The sequence below is a fragment of the Triticum urartu genome, chromosome 2A (assembly GCF_056163025.1).
Source record: "Triticum urartu cultivar PI428250 chromosome 2A, HENAU_Tu73, whole genome shotgun sequence".
NCBI classification, from domain to species: Eukaryota; Viridiplantae; Streptophyta; class Magnoliopsida; order Poales; family Poaceae; genus Triticum; species Triticum urartu.
This window is the reverse complement of record NC_141874.1, coordinates 587,020,909-587,045,894: the sequence shown is the minus strand read 5'-3', so window position 1 is coordinate 587,045,894 and position 24,986 is coordinate 587,020,909. Positions and strand designations below refer to the sequence as shown.

The window sequence follows — 24,986 nt, the reverse complement described above, 5'->3', positions numbered from 1 at the left end:
TCAGTGATTTGGGCATCAAGATGAACTCAAACAAGCATGCCACAATGGAATGAAATGAAGAGCACCTCCCAATGAACATTTTGATATATCATGCGCATGAAACGGAGCTACGGTCACAGAGTTATGATGCAATGAATAGGGGCATAAAACATGAGGGAAAATGACTTAGAGGAAAACGACCTCCCGGATGGATCTAGGGTTGACTTGCACGCGAACCAAGGATCACCGGGGTTCGACGCCGCGGTGGCCGGAGCTCGTCGGGGCCTCGCCGGAGAGCGCGGGGAGGCAGATCCGGCGAAGGGGGCGGCGCTTGGCGGTGGCTCGGAAGCCGAGGCGGCAGGGCGGCGACCGGATGGCGTGGGAGGCGGCGGACGGCGGCTGGACGCGAAGAGGACGGCGGCGGCACTTGGCGCTCACGGGCGCTGCTACCTGCGGGCGGCGGCGGCGGCGGAATGGGACCCGCGGGCCGGTGGAAGGTGTGGAGCGGCGGCGCTGACGTGGCAGGCTGGTGTTGGTCCGGGTGGCGCTGACGTGGCAGGCTGGGGTTGGTCCGGGCGGCGGCGGCGCGGGTGTTCGGCTTGGACGGACACGTCCGGCGGCGGAGTGGGAAAATTTTAGGGTTTCGTCTGCGCGAGAAAATGGAGGGGATCACATATTTATAGGTAGGAGTGTCCAAATGGAGTGTAGTTTTCGACCATGCGATTGTGATCCGACGACGGAGGACATGGGAGTGGTTTGGAAGGGTTATTGGGCCATTTTGGAGGGGTGTTGGGCTGCAACACACACGAGGCCTTTGCGGTTCCCTGGTTAACCGTTGGAGTATCAAACAGACTCCAAATGACACGAAATTTTACAGGCGGTCTACCGGTGGTGTACCAAGGCCACTTGGAAAATCTCGGTCCATTCCGAGAACGTTTAACACCCTCTCACGAAAAGAGACAAAAGGGGTACACCGGTGCATGTAGGAGTGTCAGATTGCAAAACGAACAACGGGGAAAATACTCGGAGGCATGAGACGAACACGTATGCAAATGCGATGCACATGATGACATGATATGAAATGCATGACATGAACAAAATGCAAAACAAAGACAAAACCCAACCACGAAGGGAAATCTCATAAATTAAAGCCGAAAATGGCAAAGTCGGAGTTACAAATATGGCAAATTACATCCGGGGTGTTACACCGAGACTCCTTGTCATGTCTGTGATCATATCCGGGACTCCGAACTACCTTCGGTACATCAAAACACATAAACTCATAATACCGATCGTCACCGAACATTAAGCATGCGGACCCTACAGGTTCGAGAACTATGTAGACATGACCGAGACTCATCTCCGGTCAATAACCAATAGCGGAACTTGGATGCTCATATTGGTTCCTACATATTCTACGAAGATCTTTATCGGTCAAACCGCATAACAACATACGTTGTTCCCTTTGTCATCGGTATGTTACTTGCCCGAGATTCGATCGTCGGTATCTCAATACCTAGTTCAATCTCGTTACCGGCAAGTCTCTTTACTCGTTCCGTAATGCAACATCCCATAACTAACTCATTAGTCACATTGCTTGCAAGGCTTATAGTGATGTGCATTACCGAGAGGGCCCAGAGATAACTCTCCGATACACGGAGTGACAAATCCTAATCTCAATCTATACCAACTCAACAAACACCATCAGAGACACCTATAGAGCATCTTTATGGCCACCCAGTTATGTTGTGATGTTTGATAGCACACTAAGTGTTCCTCCGATATTCGGGAGTTGCATAATCTCATACTCATAGGAACATGTATAAGTTATGAAGAAAGCAATAGCAATAAACTAAACGATCAAAGTGCTAAGCTAACGGATGGGTCAAGTCAATCACATCATTCTCTAATGATGTGATCCCGTTTATCAAATGACAACTCTTTTGTCCATGGCTAGGAAACTTAACCATCTTTGATAACGAGCTAGTCAAGTAGAGGCATACTAGTGACACTTTGTTTGTCTATGTATTCACACATGTACTAAGTTTCCGGTTAATACAATTCTAGCATGAATAATAAAAATTTATCATGATATAAATAAATATAAATAACAACTTTATTATTGCCTCTAGGGCATATTTCCTTCATATCTTAGCTTATTGAGCCGACTACAGCATCATGGCGGGAAGAGCTTATCCGCTCAGTGTTCACCCCATTTGATGCCGAAGCAATTTTGAAGATTCCACTATGTACACGCAGGATAGGGGATTACTGGGCATGGAGTGAAGAACCCAGAGGAAATTTCATTGTGGGATCTGCATATAGAATGATGGTTCGGACAAAGAAGAATGGAGAAAGTTGGCTGGAAGACCGCAAGGGGACATCAAACATCCAGGGAGATAGTAGGGAGTGGAAGTCATTATGGAACCTACAGGTTCCGTCGAAGCTAAAGATGTTTTTATGCCGTTTGGCCAGACAATCAATCCCTTCAAGAGAGGTCCTCCATCATCGTCATATGACCACTTCTGGAGCATGTAACTTGTGTGGAGTGCACGATACATGGAGGCATGCACTCCTGGACTGTGCCATGTCGCGGAGCACATGGGCGCTTTCTTCAGATGCTATTCTTGGTCAACTCGGTATACATATGGAGGAGGGAGAAAAGGTGTGCATTTTTGCTCTACAAGGTGCACTATCAACAGAAGAATTTATCAGGTTCGTTGTAACATTATGGGTGATCTAGGGTGCTCGAAGGAAAGCAATATATGAAGGTATTTTCAAGACACCACATGCTATCCATGGATTCATTAATTCGTATATGTTGGACCTGCAAGTGCTCGCGCCCATCAAGGGATCTACTGGAAGTTCCCTTACACGCACGTCAGGTTGGATCGCTCCTGTCGAGAACCATGCAAAAATTAATGTGGATGCGGGTGTTCACCGGAGAGGGAAGTATGGAGCAGTCGGTGCTATTTGCAGGGATCAGGCAAGAACATTCATGGGTACTTCTGCAGTCATCTTTACCAACATTGGTGATCCAGCCACGTTGGAAGCTCTAGCTATCAGAAAAGGGCTCGCCTTGGCAGATGATCTCAACCAGAGGCGTATACATGTTGCTTCAGACTCTAAAAGTATGGTGGAAGAAGCCCACGATGGAAGTGGTGCAGTTTATGGTGCAGTTATAAAGGAAATCAAAGTTCATTTATCTGGTTGTATTTCTTTTAGGTTAGTTCACGAATGTAGGAGCTCAAATGTTGAGTCTCACAATTTAGCGAAGTACACACTGAAATTGGGAGCTGGTCGGCTGACCGCCATGTTTGGCTAGGCCACCCCGATGGTATTTGATACGTCTCCGTCGTATCTACTTTTCCAAACACTTTTGCCCTTGTTTTGGACTCTAACTTGTATGATTTGAATGGAACTAACCCGGACTGACGCTGTTTTCAGCAGAATTACCATGATGTTGTTTTATATGCAGAAAACAAATATTCTCGGAATGACCTGAAACTCCATGGGAGGTCTTAGAAAAAAAAATAATAAAAAATACTCGCCAAATATGAAGACCAGGGGCCCACACCCTTTCCACAAGGGTGGGGGGCGCCCCCCCCTAGGGCGCGCCCCCTACCTCGTGGGCCCCCTGTTGCGTCTCCGACTCCAACTCCACCTCCATATATTGAGTTTCGATGAGAAAAAAATCAGAGAGAAGAAATCATCGCGTTTTACGATACGGAGCCGCCACCAAGCCCTAAAACCTCTCGGGAGGGCTGATCTGGAGTCCGTTCGGGGCTCCGGAGAGGGGGATTCGTCGCCGTCGTCATCATCAACCATCCTCCATCACCAATTTCATGATGCTCACCGCCGTGCGTGAGTAATTGCATCATAGGCTTGCTGGACGGTGATGGGTTGGATGAGATTTATCATGTAATCGAGTTAGTTTTGTTAGGGTTTGATCCCTAGTATCCATTATGTTCTGAGATTGATGTTGCTATGACTTTGCTATGCTTAATGCTTGTCACTAGGGCCCGAGTGCCATGATTCAAGATCTGAACCTATTATGTTTTCATGAATATATGTGAGTTCTTGATCCTATCTTGAAAGTCTATAGTCACCTACTATGTGTTATGATCCGGCAACCCCGAAGTGACAATAATCGGGACCACTCCCGGTGATGACCATAGTTTGAGGAGTTCATGTATTCACTATGTGCTAATGCTTTGTTCCGGTTCTCTATTAAAAGGAGGCCTTAATATCCCTTAGTTTCCAATAGGACCCCGCTGCCACGGGAGGGTAGGACAAAAGATGTCATGCAAGTTCTTTTCCATAAGCACGTATGACTATATACGGAATACATGCCTACATTACATTGATGAATTGGAGCTAGTTCTGTGTCACCCTATGTTATGACTGTTACATGATGAACCGCATCCGGCATAATTATCCATCACTGATCCGGTGCCTACAAGTTTTTCATATACTGGTTTACGCTTATTTACTTTTCCGTTGCTACTGTTACAATCACTACAAAATACCAAAAACATTACTTTTGCTGTCTTTACTTTTGTTGCCGCTACCACCACTATCATATTACTTTGCTACTAAACACTTTGCTGCAGATACTAAGTTTCCAGGTGTGGTTGAATTGACAACTCAGATGCTAATACTTGAGAATATTCTTTGGCTCCCCTTGTGTCGAATCAATAAATTTGGGTTGAATACTCTACCCTCGAAAGCTGTTGTGATCCCCTATACTTCTAGGTTATCAAGACAAATTTCTGGCGCCGTTGCCGGGCAGCATAGCTCTATTCTTTGAGTCACTTGGGATTTATATCTACTTATCACTATGAAGAACTTGAGAGATCCAAAAACCAAGATCTATCCCTCAACTACGAGGGGAGGTAAGGAACTGACATCTAGCTCTGCACTTGATTCACCTTCTGTTATGAGTAAGTTTGCGACACCTACATCTGCTTCTGCTATTTGTTCTGATATGTCGCATGTTATTGATGATGCCACTTCTGCTATGCATGATACTTATGCTGAAACTGCTTCTATGCCTGATACTACTGTGCCCCTTAGTGAATTTCTTGATGAACAAATTGCTAGGGCTAGAGAAAAAGAAATTATTGAATCTGAATACGATGATGAGAGTGATGATGAAAATATGCCTGTTATTCCTTAGGGTTATCTTTTTGATATGGAATATTCTGCTGCTATTTCTGCTTGGAGAGATAGATATGAGCTTAAGAGGTTATTAATTAAATGGAACAAAGAATCACTTAGAGATAGAATGAGACCTGACCCTGCTTTTTCTACTTCACCTATATGTGTTCCTGATAAAGATTATGAATTCTCTGTTGATCCTGATATAATTACTTTGGTTGAATCTGATCCGTTTTATGGCTATGAATCTGAAACTGTTGTGGCACATCTTACTAAGTTAAATGATATAGCTGCCCTGTTCACTAATAATGAGAGATCACGTTACCTCTATTTACTCAAAATATTTCTGTTCTCATTAAAGGGCGATGCTAAGATATGGTTTAATTCTCTTGATCCTGGTTGTGTGCGTAGTCCCCAGGATATGATTTATTATTTCTCTGCTAAATATTTCCCTGCTCATAAGAAACAAGTTGCCTTGAGGGAAATATACAACTTCATGCAAATTAAAGAAGAGAGTCTCCCACAAGCTTGGGGAGGCTTCTCAAGTTACTTAATGCTTTGCCTGATCATCCTCTTAAGAAACCTGAGATACTTGATATCTTTTATAATGGACTAACCGATGCTTCCAGAGATTACCTGGATAGTTGTGCTGGTTTTCTTTTCAGGGAAAGAACACCGGATGAAGCTGAAATTCTATTGAATAATATGTTGACAAATGAAAATAATTGGGCACCTCCTGAGCCAGCTCCCGAGCCATCTCCTGCTCCAATTACTGAGCCTACCCCTAAACCAACTTTGAAGAAGAGAGGTATTTTATTTCTCAGTCCCGAAGATATGCAAGAGGCAAAGAAATCTATGAAAGAAAAAGGTATTAAAGCTGAAGACGTTAAGAATTTACCTCCTATTGAAGAAATACATGGTCTTAATTCACCGCCTGTTGAAGAAACATATGATCTCAATTATTTATTCACTGAAGAACCTTCTGATCCCGATATCTCGACACAGGTAGTAAAGGTAAATTCTCTCTATAGATATTATAAAGCTGAAGTCCATCCTACTAAAATTGCTAGTCAGTGCTTGGATGAGTTTGATAACTTTATGTATAAGCAAGACGACTTCAATGCTTATTTTGGTAGACAATTAAAAGAAAATGCTTATATGATTAGACGCTTGGGTGATTATATGGCTGATATTAAAGGTGAACTTAAACTTATTAGCAAACATGCTTCTATGGTTACCACTCAAGTAGAACAAGTACTTAAGGCTCAAAAAGAAGTGCTTGATGAAATGAATAGTAAGAAAAATGATTATGTTGTTAGAGTGGCTACTAGAACTGGTAGAATGACTCAGGAACCTTTGTATCCTGAAGGCCACCCTAAGAGAATCGAGCAAGATTCTCAAATAAATAATATTAATGTTCCTAGTTCTTCTAAAAAGAAGAAGAAGAAAAATGATAGAACTGTGCAAACTTCTAGTGAACCTATTGCTAAACCACCTGATAATCCAAATGATATATCTATTTCTGATGCTGAAACACAATCCGGTAATGAACATTAACCTAGTAAAACTATTAATGATGATGTTCATGATGATGCTCAACCTAGTAATGACAATGATGTAGAAATTAAACCTCCTGTTGATCTTGATAACCCACAATTAAAGAATCAACGTTATGATAAAAGAGACTTTGTTGCTAGGAAACATGGTAAAGAAAGGGAACCTTGGGTTCAGAAACCCATGCCTTTTGCTCCGAAACCATCCAAGAAAAAGGATGATGAGGATTTTGAGCGCTTTGCTGAAATGATTAGGCCTATCTTTTTGCTTATGAGATTAACTGATGTGCTCAAAACAAATCCTTATGCTAAATATATGAAAGATATCATTACTAATAAAAGAAAGATACCGGAAGCTGAGATTTCTACCATGCTTGCTAATATACTTTTAAGGGTGGAATACCAAAGAAACTTGGAGACCCCGGAGTACCTACTATACCTTGCTCCATTAAAAGAAATTATATTAAAACTGCTTTATGTGATCTTGGAGCCGGTGTTAGTGTTATGCCTCTCTCTTTATATCGTAGTCTTGACTTGAATAAGCTGACACCTACTGAAATATCTTTGCAAATGGCTGATAAATCAACTGCTATACCTGTCGGTATTTGTGAGGATGTGCCCGTTGTGGTTGCAAAAGTTACTATTTTAATGGACTTTGTTATTCTTGATATTCCCGAGGATGATAGTATGTCTATTATTCTTGGAAGACCTTTTCTTAATACTGCAGGGGCTGTTATTGATTGCAACAAAGGCAATATCACTTTTCATGTTAATGGTAATGAGCATACGGTACACTTTCCGAGGAAACAACCTCAAGTTCATAGTATCGACTGTATTGGAAAAATTCCATCGATTATATTTGGAGGTTTTGAATTTCCTCTTCCTACTGTCAAAAAGAAATATGATATTCTTATTATTGGGGATGTGCATATCCCCGTTGAGGTAACTTAGTGTTATTCGAAATTTCTCCGGTTTCATGATTATCGGAATGAGTTTGTTAACAAGACTTGATCAACCTTGTTAGTGGATTCTTTTTGATGAGCATGAGATGGATGAAATTAGAAGCACAAACTTCTGTACCCTCTCTATACTTTATGTTATTTATATTAAATAAAGTAAAAATAGTATTTTTCTGTCTGTTTCCTAACTTATTCGTGCAATATAAAAATGGGACAATTCATTTCTCCCCCTAACTTGAGCCACCACCTGGCATTTGCCCCTAATTTTCAGGTATGCTCAAAAATATCCCTCTTCCATTAAGTCACCTTACAGAAATGCCCTTTTCTGCCGTTACCGTCCGGTCAAAGGGGTTTGACCGTCCGATGAACAGTAACATGGTGAACAGTAAATTCGAAAAAATAGCAAAAAAATTAAAAAAATCTGAAATTTTGTGGGATCGAAGATACTCAAGGGAGCAAGGTGCGTACAAATTTTGGCACAGTTTGGACATTCCAGGAGCTCGTGTCAAAGGAATAACTTTAAAATGTACGCTGTAAATAGTAAATTCAAAAAAAATAGTAATAAAATTCAAAAAAATATGAAAAATTTTGGCATCAAAGAGGCTGGGTTGCGCAAGGTGCGTGCAATTTTTTTTTGTGTTTCGACCCTGTAGGAGCTCTTGGAGAAAAAAACTATATTTGGCGCAGAAAAAAACTCTGAAAAATGCACTATTTTGTTTTTTTGCTAGAGCACCTCGCATGTCATTTGATCAAAAAAATTGCAAGCGCCTTGCGCACCCAAGCCTCTTTGATGCCAGAAAAATTCATACTCTTTAAATTTTTCTTGCTATTTTTTTGAATTTACTGTTCTCAGTGTATAGATTTACATTTTTTTTCCTTTCCCACGAGTTCCTGGAATGTCCAAATAGCGTGAAAATTTGCACGCACCTTGCGCCCTTGAGTATCTTCGAGCCGACAAAATTTCAGATTTTTTTTGATTTTTTTGCTATTTTTTCAAATTTAATGTTCACCATGTTACTATTCACTAGACGGTCAAAGCCCTTTGACCAGACGGCAAGGGCATTTCTATAAGGTGACTTGACGGAAGGGGGGTATTTTTGAGCATACCTGAAAATTAGGGGCAAATGCCAGGTGGTGGCTCAAGTTAGGGGGAGAAATGGAATTGTCCCTATAAAAATATCCCGAAAATAAAAGTCCTCAGAATGCCATGCCAATTTAATATGATTTTTTCGAGAATATTTGAGAATTTACTGTGCAAAAATTACCGCGGGAGGAGCTGCCACCTGGCCACGAGGGTGGTGGGCGCCCCCCCATAGGGCGCGCCCCCTGCCTCGTGGGCCCACGGTGGCCCTCCTCCACTTATCCCAGCACCCATCTTCTTCCTCTATCTCACACAAACCCGAAAAACCAGCTCAAGCACGAGTTCCAGCCACTTTTGCTGTGATTTTCGATCTCCTTGATCAAAGCACCTCTCGCAAAACTGTTTGGGGAGATTGTTCCTTGGTATGTGACTCCTCCATTGGTCCAATTAGTTTTTGTTCTAGTGCTTTATTCTTTGCAAATTTGTGCTGCATAGGTGACCATGTTCTTGAGCTTGTATGTCAAATTTATATGGTTCCAAGTAGTTCTAATGCTTGATATAGGCTCTAGGCACTTGTAGGAGTAGTTACTATCAGTTTTATTGAATTTGTTTACTTTTATTTTGAAGTTACTAAAAATTTCAGATTGTTTCAGAAAAATGATGAGGAGATTATTGAGGGGCTCATCAAGCCAAAGCTCAAAGGAAAAGGCACCTAAGCCTAAGTATAATTTGCCACGCACCGCGGAGATTCGGGCGTGTGAATGGCCTTCTGAAGATTTCTTGAGAGGAGTCGGTATGTATGAAGATTTTCATGAATTGGCTCACAATGCAGGCCTCACCGCTTTCCTCCACAACCAATGCGATCAGTATCTCTTACTCACAAATACCTTTGTGCAAAACTTTTATTTTCATCCTAGGAACTCACCACCTACGGTGGAATTTCATTTATATGATGAGCCTAAGGAGATGTCACTTTTTGATTTCTGTCGGATTTGTTTAGTCCCTTTTGAGGGCAAGACAGAAGAACCACATCATGATGATGTGGCTGGGTTTATTGATAATATCACTGTAGGAGAAACCAGGAAGGTTTCCGATGCACGAATCACTAGCATACATTTTCCTGTTTTGCATTACTTTGCATTATTTGCTAGTCGTAGTTTAATTGGACGCGGAAATTCTGGAAACCTTAGTATCCCTGATTTAATTATTCTGCTCCAAGGTTTATATAGTGATAACACTTTTAGTTTGGGCGGTATTATTGCCAGATGGTTAAATATGAACCGTACTAAGGGCCCCATCTTTGGAGGCATTTATGCCACACGCCTAGCAGCACATTTTAACATACCTATTAGGCATGCTGAGAAGGAAGAAAAAGTGCTACCCTGTGTTTATCTAGATCGTAAAAGTATGGTGGCACATGATTTTATTGTTAAAAATAGGGCAGGGGAGCTTAGATATCAATTGTTCTTTAATAAACATCATCCTGAGACTATTACCTTGCCTGCTCCTTCTTTGTTTGATTTGACTGCAGGCACGTACCTTGTTTCGTTGGCAGCTATTCACGCCTACCGGAACCCTGCACCAGCTGAGGAGCCAGAGCCGGAACCACAATTTGATCCTTCACGATAGTCTAACTATCAGTGGGATCCAGAGATGATTGCCAGCCAGTGGCAATCGGAGCCTTCTTCTTCTTCATCACAGTACGACCCCAACAACTACTATTATGGATATCCGCCAGGCCAGCCGTGGCCATAGACCAACTTAGGCCAAAAGCCTAAGCTTGGGGGAGTACGTATTTCTCACCGACATTACATTTATGTTCACATACATTCATTGCTAGATGTCGGTACTCATACTTTTTCACTGTAATATCCATGCTAGTTTATTTTCTTTTTCCTGCTTTCTTCTTGTGTGTTTGTTAAACCTTAAGAAAAACCAAAAAAAATAGTAGTAGTTTATTTTTCTGCTGTAGTAGTAATAACTAAAAAGAAAACCCAAAAATATTTCCCGTTCTTCTTCTGCTTGTTGGGAGCTTTCCCGTGTAAATAGTTTTATTTCTTTTCTTTTCTTTGGGGGTCAGTAGGAGAAGACCATAATTAAATTGTTGAAGTGGCTCTTATATGCATTATTGTTGATTTAACCAAGAGCCCATATTGCCTTATCTTCTCCTGTTTATTGAATGCTCGCAGATTCCAGCTTAGTCCAATGCACGTGCACTCTTATTATTATTCACACCGTTCGGTCGTGCAAGTGAAAGGCAATTATGATGATATATGATGGACTGACTGAGATGAGAAAACCTGGTATGAACTCGACCTCTTTTATTTTTGTAAATATGATGAGTCCCTCGTTCTTGATTCAGCTTATTATGAATAAACATGTTTGCAATGACAATTAGAGATCATAGTTGCTTGTGCCATGCTTGATTAGCTATGAGTTATATTGGTTTACCTTGTGTGCCAACATTCTATTGAGATGATTATGATGTGGTATGATGGGGTGGTATCCTTTTTTGAATGATTTAAGTGACTTGACTTGGCACATGTTCACGCATGTAGTTGAAACAAAATCAACATAGCCTTCACGATATTTATGTTCATGGTGGATTATATCCTACTCATGCTTGCATCCAATGTTTATTAATTTTAATGCATGTACATGGCTGTTGTTGCTCTCTAGTTGGTCGCTTCCCAGTCTTTTGCTAGCCTTCACTTGTACTAAGCGGGAATGCTGCTTGTGCATCCAAAACCCTTAAACCCCAAAGTTATTCCAGATAAGTCCACTATACCTTCCTATATGCGGTATCTACCTGTCGTTCCAAGTAAATTTGTATGTGCCAAACTCTAAACCTTCAAATATTCATTCTGTTTTGTATGCTCGAATAGCTCATGTATCAACAAAGACTGTCCTTATCTTCTGTGTTAGGCGGATTATTCTCAAGAGGAGTGGACTCCGCTCCTCACTCACGAGAAAATGGCTGGTCACCGGGATGCCCAGTCCCATGCTTTATGCAAACTAAATCAAAATTAATTACAAACAAAACTCCCCCTAGGACCTGATGTATGTTGGAGGCACTCGTTGTTTCGAGCAAGCCATCAATTGATGTTTGTTGGTGGAGGGGGAGTATAAAATTTACCATTCTGTTTGGGAACCGCCTATAATGTGTTTAGCATGGAAGATATCGTCATCTCTTAGTTGTTACGTTGACAATGAAAGTATACCGCTCAAAATACAATTTATCTCTATTTCAAAACCGAGCTCTGGCACCTCTACAAATCCCTGCTTCCCTCTGCGAAGGGCCTATCCATTTACTTTTATGCTGAGTCATCACCCTCTTATTAAAAAGCACTAGCTGGAGAGCACAGTCGTCATTTGCATTCATCACTGTTAATTTATATTGGGTGTGACTATGATTGGATCTCTTTTACCATGAATTACAATGTCTAGTCAGTCCTTGATCTTTAAAGGTGCTCTGCATTTATGTTTTGCGGTCTCAGAAAGGGCTAGCGAGATACCATCTTGTTATATCATATTATGATTGTTTTGAGAAAGTGTTGTCATCCGAGATTTATTATTATGACTTGCTAGTTGAACATGCTATTGATATGAGTAATTATGAGACCTGAGGATTATTGCAAATGTGGTTAGTTATGATCTATGCTGAAAACTTGAATGCTGGCTTGACATAGTTACAACAACAAGAGCAAACAGAGTTTGTAAAAGTTTTTCTTTCTTTCTTTCTTTCAGTTTGTCAACTGAATTGCTTGAGGACAAGAAAGGGTTTAAACTTGGGGAGATGATACGTCTCCGTCGTATCTACTTTTCCAAACACTTTTGCCCTTGTTTTGGACTCTAACTTGTATGATTTGAATGGAACTAACCCGGACTGACGCTGTTTTCAGCAGAATTACCATGATGTTGTTTTATATGCAGAAAACAAATATTCTCGGAATGACCTGAAACTTCATGGGAGGTCTTAGAAAAAAAAATACTCGCCAAATATGAAGACCAGGGGCCCACACCCTTTCCACAAGGGTGGGGGGCGCCCCCCCTAGGGCGCGCCCCCTACCTCGTGGGCCCCCTGTTGCGTCTCCGACTCCAACTCCACCTCCATATATTGAGTTTCAATGAGAAAAAAAATCAGAGAGAAGAAATCATCGCGTTTTACGATACGGAGCCGCCACCAAGCCCTAAAACCTCTCGGGAGGGCTGATCTGGAGTCCGTTCGGGGCTCCGGAGAGGGGGATTCGTCGCCGTCGTCATCATCAACCATCCTCCATCACCAATTTCATGATGCTCACCGCCGTGCGTGAGTAATTGCATCATAGGCTTGCTGGACGGTGATGGGTTGGATGAGATTTATCATGTAATCGAGTTAGTTTTGTTAGGGTTTGATCCCTAGTATCCATTATGTTCTGAGATTGATGTTGCTATGACTTTGCTATGCTTAATGCTTGTCACTAGGGCCCGAGTGCCATGATTCAAGATCTGAACCTATTATGTTTTCATGAATATATGTGAGTTCTTGATCCTATCTTGAAAGTCTATAGTCACCTACTATGTGTTATGATCCGGCAACCCCGAAGTGACAATAATCGGGACCACTCCCGGTGATGACCATAGTTTGAGGAGTTCATGTATTCACTATGTGCTAATGCTTTGTTCCGGTTCTCTATTAAAAGGAGGCCTTAATATACCTTAGTTTCCAATAGGACCCCGCTGCCACGGGAGGGTAGGACAAAAGATGTCATGCAAGTTCTTTTCCATAAGCACGTATGACTATATACGGAATACATGCCTACATTACATTGATGAATTGGAGCTAGTTCTGTGTCACCCTATGTTATGACTGTTACATGATGAACCGCATCCGGCATAATTATCCATCACTGATCCGGTGCCTACGAGTTTTTCATATACTGGTTTACGCTTATTTACTTTTCCGTTGCTACTGTTACAATTACTACAAAATACCAAAAACATTACTTTTGATGTCTTTACTTTTGTTGCCGCTACCACCACTATCATATTACTTTGCTACTAAGCACTTTGCTGCAGATACTAAGTTTCCAGGTGTGATTGAATTGACAACTCAGCTGCTAATACTTGAGAATATTTTTTGGCTCCCCTTGTGTCGAATCAATAAATTTGGGTTGAATACTCTACCCTCCAAAGCTGTTGCGATCCCCTATACTTGTGGGTTATCAGTATTCTTTTCGTCCCTATAAACATTGTGATGGTTGAATAAAAACTTCGCGAGATTGTAAAAAAAAAGATAAGATTTAGCAAATCCGTTTTTTTTAATATAAGCTGTGGTTATAGGGGTAAGGTTAACTATGTAATGTTTAACTTTATGATTTGGACTGTGTGTAATTTGTTCTTTGACATAGTAATTATTGGCATGGAGCCCGGTGGAGAGTCCTCCTATTTCATGCTACGCAAATGCCTCAAGCTGTCTTACTCTGCATAGGTTGGTCGCGTGCACTACCATTAAGACCATGATTTTTGTATATTTCAATTTCTTTTGTTTAAGAATGTTTTCAAAATGTTGTATCATTTAGTTTTAAGAAAGGAAAGACTATTTTAAGGAAACTAAAAGAATATTTGTGTGTGTAGATAAAATACTCATGTATATCAAATAAAATTTTCATGGCATAGTCGGAGAATATTTACGTCACTTGTGCGAAGAGATTAAGGAATTTAATACTACGAGAGTAATCTTTTTGATTTGAGGATCCCTGGTAAACAAACTCTATTCCCTCCTTAATAAATAGACGAGGCAAATCTTATGTCTTCGCTTAAAAAACAATGATTGCAAGAAGGAACGAAGCACCCGAAGTCAGGGTAACTCCAACGCGGCGACCCACTTGGTCTATTCGTGTCTGTTTGGGTTTGCGCGGGCAAAAACCGCAGCCCAACACGCCAACGCAAATGAAGGGTGTCTGTTTTTCTGTATGTTGTGACCCATTTTAAGCCAAGATTAGTGTTGGGTTTCGTCGGCGTGGACGTACGCGACGCCCGCCCTTCACAACCCCTGGCCCGCCCATCTGTGGCACATCAACCCCATTCCCCCTCTCTCTCCCAAAACCCTTCCGCCCTCCTGCCGCACAATGGCCGACGCGCCAAATTCCGCCACCGTTGCCTTTCCGGCGCCACGATGGACGGCGTGGCCACCCGTGAAGCCCAAGAAGGAGCTCACGCTGAAGCAGAGGCCCAAAGAGACGACGAATAGTGTTGGCCGAAGGGCCAAATAGGTCGAGAAAAAAGTCGCGCCACCGAGCAACAGGAGGCCAACGTTGCGGAGAAAGAGGCTCTTGTCGCCAAGGCCACGCAACAGTCCTTCCTCATGCTAGGGTTTTGCCGCGGACACAAGCTCGTCGGCTGCCTGCCCGCCACGTCCGGAGTCATCACACACCTCCCGACGCCGCAGAAACACAGGTTTCCTCCCCAATACAACCTGGGCGCGTCCCGCTTCTCCACCTCGCACTACTAGGAAATAGCTTATAGGTAGAAATTTACTAGTAGCGTCTGTTTGGGCCACCACGCTACTGGTAATTACCAGTAGCGCTAGGTAGCAAACACGCTACTGGTATAACTTAGCAGTAGCGTTGATTTTGTCTAGTCGCGCTACTACTAAGTGATTCTCGTCATGCCCTCGGGACTGACCATAGTAGTAGCGTGTGTTTCCCAGACCGCGGTACCACTATGAACTTAGTAATAGCGCGGTTCACCGAGGCTACAACTAAGCGCACCACACCTGCCTGTCTCCCTTGTCCCCTTCTCTCCCTCGTCACGTTCTCTCTCTCTCTCCCCTCTTCCTCCCTACTCCGATCCAGATCCAACCTCGGTGCCATGTTGCGCCTTCTTCCCCATCGCCGCCGGCGACCATCCCCACACTTTCTCTCCCTTTCCCCGTGGATCCATCTCTTCCATGTACGCCTCCCACACCGTCTCCTCCTTCCCCCATCTCATCACTAGGGAAGACAAGGCAAGCGGGAGGAAGATCGGCCGTGTAGGTCAGATCCATCCGCCACGACCTCGACGGAGATGGCACAGTGGATTGAGCGGACCTGCAAATCGTCAAGCCAAGGTAGCAGACCAGCAGGGCTCCATCCTTGATTTCCTTGACCATCTTGGATTACCTTCCTCACACACAGGGCAGCAGGGCTCCATCCTTGTTCTCTTCTCCATGGGGGTCACGCACAGGGCTCCACCTACAAGTGAAGAGAAGACCACTGCTCCTCCGGGTATGCTTCTTCCTACTCTTCAAGGTCCCTCTCTCCCTCTCATGCTCTGCCTGAATTAATGGCGTTAGGTGTCACAACCAAACTGAAACTTTTTTATCTTCAGAGAGGAGAAAACTGAATCTTTAATTAGGTTAGCTTGCACCTGCTGCTGCTTTTTTATCTTCATTTATTTATCAGAAATAGTAATTTACATTGAAGTTTTTTTAATTATTCACAGACACTTATTTATGCATTGTTCTTCCTGTATATAATAGATGTTGTATTTTTAGTTGTTCGGGTTCTCAATGTATGTTTATCCACTGTATAATGTAGGAGTGCAATACTTAGAGCTGAATTTTACTTAAATGAGATGCAATGGCATTTTTTATTTTACAAATAACAATAATCTAATCTACCTTAATTAGCTCAGCTATGTTTATGGCAAACCTTCTTAAGGAAGCAAGAAATGCCAATTCTTGTTTATGTGTTTCGGCATTCTTTCATTGTTCTGTAACTACTTTGTGTCATGAATTCAGTCATGCACTGTTATAGGATAGATAGCCTGGACCACAAAAGGTGTGGTGTTGACTTAGTGGCAGCTGAGCTGCTGATAAAGGGCATGGGTGAACAAATGAAGGTGGCTGGGATTTTAAAATGAAGTTAAATTGTGATCAGCACAAAGCTTTTGTCTTATTTTTTATGTCAACTAATGCTATTTGTGATTTCACAAATTGCAGTCAGCTTGGGTTATCATAGTATAGCTTCTTTATGATTTCTTTAGCTTGACACATTTGATGCCACAAAATTCATGAGTAGTCAAAATTGAATGGGATACTGAGTATTTGAAGTTCCCTATTGCCGGACCAGCTAATCCTGTCGCCAGGCAACTCTTCTCACCCCCTCTTCTCCTCTTGTTATAATCAAATTTATATTATAAGCGGCAGAATATTGTGCTGGTGGCTACTAAGTTAGTAAGCATGCTTGATGCATTGTGCTACTAACTTTCTAATCATATCGTGGATGGACCAATGTTTGTGTCCACGCAATCTGTCTGTATTGTTGTGGCGTATCAACTGCTTATTAGCCCCGCATGTAGCTGCTGCTTTGCTTATGGCAATTCGTAATGTCCGTACTAATGTGGCTGATGAATTAAGCTCCACTAACTAACTAGGTTGTATTTAAGTTATATATTGGGTCCCTTTTACTTTCCACCATGGATAGTAGTAATCTGCACACTGTTTTCACATTTCAGTATCCTGAATTTGAATAGCTCAGTTCTGATGGCACTAGCATTGGACCATCTTCAGTCTTGCAACCAATTAACATGATCTCATACTGCATAAATGTGTATTCCTTTTATTTAGAATTAAATTTGTTCAACGACTGAGGGTTCTGTTGGGAGTTCTCTGTGTCCTACAATATTAAATGGTCATTCATAACTGCCCCTGTCTTCTTGCTGTTGGCCAAGTGGTTTTCCATTTTGAGCTTCAGTGCTCTGCTTGTGTTGCAAGTACAACACTGCACCTGCTGTTTCTTTTTATTTATGAATAGTATATGTAACTTGCAAGTACAACCTCAAAATAAAGTAGTTTTTGATTTTTATAAAATTGTCATTCAGAATAATACGGAAAATTAATTCATTATATATGCAAGGAGCTGATTCTTGGTGAAAATTGCTTTGCCTGTATGTATGTAGAGTCTTGTAGCTAACTGATGGGGAAAAATGTGCCATGTAAATCTAATTGATGAAAAAATATGTTTGGTCATCAGAAGCCTGTTTGTAGCTGTATGCAGATGTTTAGGTGTGTAGTAAGTCAATATCCGAACAAGATTAACAAGTGAGGGTCGATGTTCAGTAGATAATAAGATTGTTCTAATATTTTAGTTTGTTCGTTTCAATACAATATTACATAGGCGATGTCTTGATAATAGAAATCACTCAGTTTTTCGCTTTCAGTTTTTACTTCTACTTCACAGAGTGGAAGATTGTAAGAAAACATTGGCTGATCTTTAACAATTATTCTTAGAGTAAACCAGAGCAATATTCGATGATATATTGTGAGTCACTGAAAATGTATACTGTGTTTTTCTTCAGGATATGGATGACTATCTGAACGTAAGCAGGTTTCTTCGCAAACTTAACAACGAGATACTAGGTGAAAGAAATGATCCCTGCAAGGAAAGGTTGAGCAGCCTAGAGAATTTAGTACTGATCATGGTAAGGTTGACAAAGCCTGAAATCTCATTTTGATCCACGTTCCAAGATTACATGGTAGCATATATACTTGAAGTTGGCATGGAATATCAAAATTCAAAATAGACTTTGCCTATTCCCTGTTTTGAAAAAACAGTGGGAATTGATTTTCTGAAGTCCTTGTCTATTTCCCTATCCATGCAACAATAAATGTTGAACAGAATGTTGAACAAGATAGCATGAACACGTATAGCTAGGGTATGCATTTAGTAGGTGTGTTTCCATTTCGAAGATTCATAAAAGACTAAAAGAGATTGATAAATGAAGAAAATACCCTACCGGATCTACACAAGGACAAGAACTAACAAGCAGTTTTCACTTTCCCGACATGGGCGCAGGGGTGATCGTCATGGACTACCGCACCCGGTGGGCATCGTGCTCTTCAACAACTCGGAGACGGACTTCACCATGAAGCCCGGCGACTGCGTCACACAGATGATTGTCCAGGTGATTGTGACGCCGGAGGTCGACGAGGTGGAGGACCTTGACGCCACCGTCAGGAGGTTGCCGAGGTGGAGGACCTCGATGCCACCGTCTGGAGGTTGCCGAGGTGAAGGACCTCGACTCCTTGGGAGATACATTTAGAAAAGTGGTCTGGTTAGGTTGGTGGTGGGATGCTAGGGAAGGTACCCACCTTTCGTGATGGTTGTGTGCATCTGATGTATAAATGGGATCTCATGATTTCTTTGAGTTCAGATTTTCAATGTTGTATACATGAACGCTGCAAGTGCTAAGATGGTTCTGTGACCTTTGCACTAGATGTGTCTTGATTTCCATCCATAAATAGTGCATCTAACTTTTTTTAATTTTTAATTACTTAGCAGTAGCGTGGGGGAAGAAGGGCATTCTACTAGTACTTAGGAATAGTAGTAGCGTGGGTTAGGAATAGTAGTAGCGTGGGCTGTGCGCGCTACTACTAACTTTTTAGCTGTAGCGTGGGGTAAAACACACGCTACTGCTAAAAAATAGCTGTAGCGTCGTAGCAGTAGCGTGGGAACCTACGCTACTGGTAGTCCAAAAACCCATGCTACTGGTAAGGTTTTTCCTAGTAGTGTTGCCTCGGGACTGCTCGCCGAAAGTGAGTGTGATCGCGCCGGCCACCCCATGCCTGTGGCCCGCGGCCATCGACCTTAACGCCACGCCTGTGGCCGCCCATTTGGACGTAAAGGAAGAGACCACATGAGATCCATGTTGCCTTCATTTTTATTTGTAAGCATTTTAAGTTTTAGATGCCTTCAAGGCCCAACATGGGCACAAGTCATTCACCCTCACCCATTGTTGGACGATAATTTGTGATTGCCCAAACATCAAGGAGCAATATGTTGTCGTAAAGAAGAATGGACAGACGGCGGCGGTCATTGAGCATGGTGAAGGTGAGAAGCGACCAAGGGGAAAGACCAACTCCAAGGTGGATGCCCAGCGTGATGCGGCGACACTCGCCTTGCAAGAAACTTTGAGGGGGTTGATGACCGAAAAGGAAGTAAGGGAGGAAAGGAAGCGCCAAGAGAAAGAGGAGCAAATGAGGGCCTTCATTAAAATACAAAAGAAGAAGCTCGGGATTGAGGAGAACGTCCAAAAGAAGAAGCTTGAGATCGAGGCGGACTTTGGAAAGATAAAAGCAAACGAGGTGAAGTTCAGTCTAATGGCAAAGGAAGTGGAGATCATGGCGATTAACTTGAGCAAGGTGTCTCCAAGGAAAATGGTTTGGTTTGAGAAGAGACAAACGGAGATGCTCGAGCTAGATGGATGACCTATGGCCAAGACATTATTTTTGTATGTTGACATGTGTGCCTGCATGAACTACGGCCGAGATGCATGAAGTATGATCTTTTTTGTGTGTTGGCATGTATGCCAACCACGGACAAGTGTGTCGGCATGAACTATGGCATTTTTTTGTAGGCTGACATGTATGCCAGCCATTGGCACGTCTTTCGGCATGAACTACGGCAGCGGGCCCTGAATTACCTTTATTTTGCACAAATATATGTTTGTTCCAAAGAATTCGGCTGGACGGACCAATTGGGTTGGCCGGTTGGGTGCATTGGTCAGATTTGGATAGACACGGTTGGACGACCGATCTTTAACCGATCCAAACCGATAAAAAATAGATTAAATTTATGTCCGTTTGAGTCAGCGCGCTGGAGTTGGCTTTACTTATAATTTGTACTGTGCGCAACAAAAGGGAGGGAAAAGAGCTTGCGCAGGAGCTGCCCGACCGGCATCAGACCAGCCTACGCCTTGCCGCACCCCCCAATCAGCAACGCCAAGTCGCCATGTGCTCAATCTTCTACTAGTGCCCACTGCCCAGCCATCATACCTCCTATTCCCTCCTTTCCGAATTACTTGTCTAGATAAATCAAGACAAGTAATTCGAAACGAAGAGAGTACTTATTAATCACGCCTTGCTGGTAGTAGTATGAAAAAGGGAACATAAATAGAAAAGTACACACGACTTGCAAACAATATCAGCACAAACCAGCCAGCGCAACGACCCAAGCAGCCGCCACGAGACGCACAGCACATTCCCCCTTGTCTTCCAGCACGTGTACGCCTGCCCTCGCCGGCCGTGCTGACTGCTGGGAGCCACGGACTCACGGGTGCAGCGCCGAGTACGTCCGGTACTTGTACTCCTCCGCCGCCGAGGCCTCCTCCTCACCGGCGCCGTAGTCCTTGGGGTGGTGGCATGGCACGTAGGTGCTGACGGGGCAGTAGGTCTTCGTCCCGTGGAAGAAGCCGGCGCACTCCTCGTGCGACCGCTGGTTGGGCGCATAGGGTATGCAGTTGCGGGCGACGTTGAGCTTCCCCTGCTTGATCAGCGCCCAGCAGCACGCCCCCAGCGACGTGAAGTAGTTGTCGGAGAGCGTGAGGTTGGCGAGGTGGCCGCCGGACGACGGGTACGCGAGCCGGCAGAGCGCGTCGGGCACCTCGCCGTAGAGGAGGTTGTCCGCCAGGTTGAGCTGCTCCACCTTCCGCAGGCACGCGTAGGAGGCCGGGATGGTGCCCGTGAGCTGGTTCGTGCCGGCGTCGATGACGGTGGCCTTGGCGAGCAGGCCGAGCTCGTAGGGGAGGCAGCCGCTGAGCTTGTTGTTGAGGAAGAGCACCTCCAGCAGCGTGTTGCCGGCGCGGCCGATGGACGACGGGATGGGCCCCGTGAACTGGTTGTTGGCGAGCGCGAGGTAGTTCACGGGGGAGTCGCCGAGGTTGCTGGGGATGTTGCCGGAGAACTGGTTGTTGTTGACGAAGATGGCCTCCACGATCGGGAACGAGCGGAAGAGCCCCGCCGGCACCTCGCCGTAGAACTGGTTGAACCGGATGTCGACGAAGGTGGCGTTGGTGATCCCCAGCACGTCCGCCGGGAAGGCGCAGCGAGCGAGCTTGTTGTTGCTCACGTCCAGCTCGTAGAAGTACTGCAGCGACCGGAGGATGGGCACCACGCCGCCGAAGTCGTTGGAGTTGGCGTGGAAGAGCGCCAGGTCGGGCAGCGCGTCCACGAACCCCTCCACGGTGGGCGCCTCCAGCTTGAAGCCGTTGAAGTCGACGGACGCGAGCGCCCGCTCCTTGACGTTGGGCGGCGCCTCGCAGAAGAAGCCCAGGTAGGAGGTGTTGCTGCAGATGGCGGTGCCGGTCCAGGTGTTGGTGATGCCCTGGGGGTCGCACGTTATGGTCTGCTTGAACCTCTGGATCACCAGGTACGCCCTGTACAGCCGCTCGTTCTCGAAGTCGCTCGGCTTCGGCCCGTATGACGACGGCGGCGTCGGCGACGGCGAGTACCCGCCGCCGCCCCCGCCGCCGATCCCAATCCCGATGCCTATCCCCCCGCCGCCGCCGTTGCCGATGCTGATGCCGAGCTGCCGCCGGCTGGCGTCGGAGGTGCGCGCCGTGAGCGCAATGCACGACGCCAGGAGGCAGAAGAGAGCGAGGCGCCGAGGCAGCGAACGCCCTGCCATTTTCTCTCTCACCGGAGGTGTCGGCAGCAGGAATGGGAACAGTGTGGCTCCTGCTTGACTCGTGTCAGGGTCCCCTCGCGCCAAGTGAAGACGGAGCGCGACTGCGCGATCGAGTGGCCCTGGCCTTCGATTACGGGGCGCGCAGGGGTATGTATATAAACGCCTGCGCTGTTGGCCTGTTGCACCGCGACACGGCGGGAACTGGCCATGTGCATGCATGCATGCATGCACCGTTGGTACCGTTACTGTTCCTGCTGAAACCTGTACTCCTACAGTTGTACCTGAGGATTTACTCTTGGGGTGACTAGTGCCAGGATTGTTTCATCAGAGAAGCTGGAACTTTGCTGTCTTGTTGCTTGTTGGATGCCAGCATATCCGTGCTATTCCGTGGCCCCGGGTTACAAATGATTCGAAGAGCTCACGTGCGAGAGGAGCACAGATAGATGCATCCAGATTTGGTCGCTTTCGTAAGATGGCATAACTGTGCGGCCATTTCTTGATCGATCAAGACATCGCACCTTCCGGTTAAAAGAACGATAATGCAGAATCTACGACCTCTTGGGTCCACGCTCATCGATCATATTAACTTTTAAAAAAGGTGGACGTAAGTTCGCTCATAGGGTAGATCGAATCATGGCCCTAAGCGCGTAGAATAGAGCTGTAGTGATCGCATGGAGCTGCGGGCTACTCCATTCTCGAACTGTCAAACCAAACCAACTGCGTGTCTGTGTCTCCTTTCAAAAAGAAAAGGCGATGCCCGATCGATCTATTCATTGATCCCATCATCTGACGGCCCGGGCGTCATCAACTCCGACGCACCATGTGATGTTCATGGCGAGCTGGTCGATTTCATTACTAAGTACTACTAACCGGCGAAACTTCCACCTGCGAAGTCGGCTAGCACAGCGACGTGCCAACGTACGCCGACGCAGCTTCCACCAGGCATCGATCGACCCCCTCCCACATAGTATAGTATACTCCTACTTTGGTAGCGTACATGCGGAGGGTAGGGTGGTGGTTACATGCCACGGTGGTTGCGAGTGCGACGCCCCTTTCGCGCTCTGCCTGGCTGTTCGCTTTGGTGCTTTGCCTCCCGCTGGTACGGCACGCATGCTACTATATTCACGTACAAACGCATCCGTCGATCCATGCATCCTCCTCCTCGTCTAATCTGGCCAAAACCGACGCAGCCGCGCTTTTAAAAAAAGGGGGCCGAGCTGAGTAGAGCCATAGAGGCGAAAGGTCGCCTGGTCACGGGCCGGCACATTGGTACGGCGCCCTTGTCATGTCCAATCCTCTTGCCGAACGCGGCGTCCAATAATGCGGGCGCGCCCGGCCGGATGCGCAACGTGCGTGCCTCCCGGGCCCCCGGCAGGTGAGCAGTCTGCTCTGTTCGTGCATCGCGAGCGCGCGCGGGCGGGCAGAGTATCGAGGTTGCGTCGCAGGCAGGGCACGGCGTCCCTGTCCCTGTTCATTGCCAGGGCGTTTGGTTTGGTTGTGCCGCCTAGTGCGACTGCCGGCCGGTATCTGAATCTACGCGCCTCCGTAAACTTGTCACGATCCTCTGCACACATTAAAAGCCTCCAGATATCCACCGTGGCAAAAGAGGCGGAGAGCTGCCGTAGGTCCAAGGATTTTGGCTCTACTACCTCCCGTCTCTTGTGAATAAGTCATTATTCGCGTAGTTCTAGATTAACGATTTAACTACATCTAAATATGTATTATATGTAATAAAAATATATATTTAGAAAGTACAACCGTGTAGAAGTCTAGTGATATACTTTTCACTATGTTGGCCCACATGTCATCCTGGTCATGATCACCTACTACTCTCACTGACTATGTTGACCTGCCATTCTCACTGACTATGTTGATCCACATGTCATCCCGGTCGGGATCACCTGCTACTCTCGTTGACTATGTTGGCGCTCTAGTGCCCGACATACATCGAGCACCTACAACAGCTGACACGGGCGTATTGCCATGGGGGCGGGCGTGGACGAGTGGTTTCGGTTGTACAAGCCGTGGCGCCAGGGACAACACCTACTCGGCAAACGCGTGTCCTCAATGTCCTCGCAGGCGCGCCATGCTCTGCTCAGGCAACTCCATACTTGAGGTCAGTTTCGGAACTAGCCCGCCTGCTAGCCTCCCGAGGGTCCAGTAGACGGCGTCGTCACCGTCGAGATTGACCTGCACGCCACGCCCCCGGTGTTCCTCTCCGGTCACTGCCCCACCTTTTCGCCCCCCCCCCCCCCCTGTCACAGCCGTACACCGGCTCCCGTCGAGCCACCTCTCTTGCTACCGTGACCACGCTGAACCCGAGAACGCGTGCATACAAGGAAGGTTTTTTGATGGATCTGTTGTTAGGTGAGAGGGGGGAGGGAATGTCTAGATGTAAGTCGTCTGATTTTTAAATTTGGGTTAGTCGATGCTTTTGGACGTCCGATGCACATCCAAATCCAACGACGCTTGGCCATTCCTCTTCCTCGAGCTCTTCTTCTTCTTCTTCTTCAGACCGCCGCATGAGCCGCCGGTCGAACCGCATGCGACCACCACCCGTGGTCGGCGGTGCTCATGCGTAGCCTCACCCTCCCCGGAACCGCCCCCATCGTCAGTCTTGCCGCCACCCTGAACATCCCTCTAGACCTGGCGCCGACGGAGATTTTCTCTGGCGAACTTGCACCACCGCCTCACCTCCGCTCTCACCATCGTCGCTCTTTCGCCCCCACCCCCACCCTAAGATAGATGATGGGGTAGCCCTCCGGTGAGCCCCTTCCTTCTCCTTCCTTCCCTCCGGCCTCCTTCCTTCTCCTTGCTCTTTCTTCAA

General features: G+C 45.3%; 1 long non-coding RNA gene and 1 other non-coding gene across 2 annotated transcripts; one reads left to right on the top strand and one right to left on the bottom strand.

Annotated features, from left to right (window-relative positions):
• The first annotated feature begins 15,482 nt into the window (after window positions 1-15,482).
• LOC125533683 (uncharacterized) lies at window positions 15,483-18,967 on the top strand. The gene is made up of 3 exons (XR_015616992.1): window positions 15,483-15,979; window positions 18,054-18,176; window positions 18,551-18,967. It is a non-coding gene; the product is annotated as an uncharacterized LOC125533683 (long non-coding RNA).
• Window positions 18,968-20,621: 1,654 nt separating this feature from the next.
• LOC125538909 (uncharacterized protein At4g06744) lies at window positions 20,622-22,303 on the bottom strand. Its single transcript, XR_015616991.1, has one exon. It is a non-coding gene; the product is annotated as an uncharacterized protein At4g06744 (transcript).
• Between the last annotated feature and the right edge of the window lie 2,683 nt (window positions 22,304-24,986).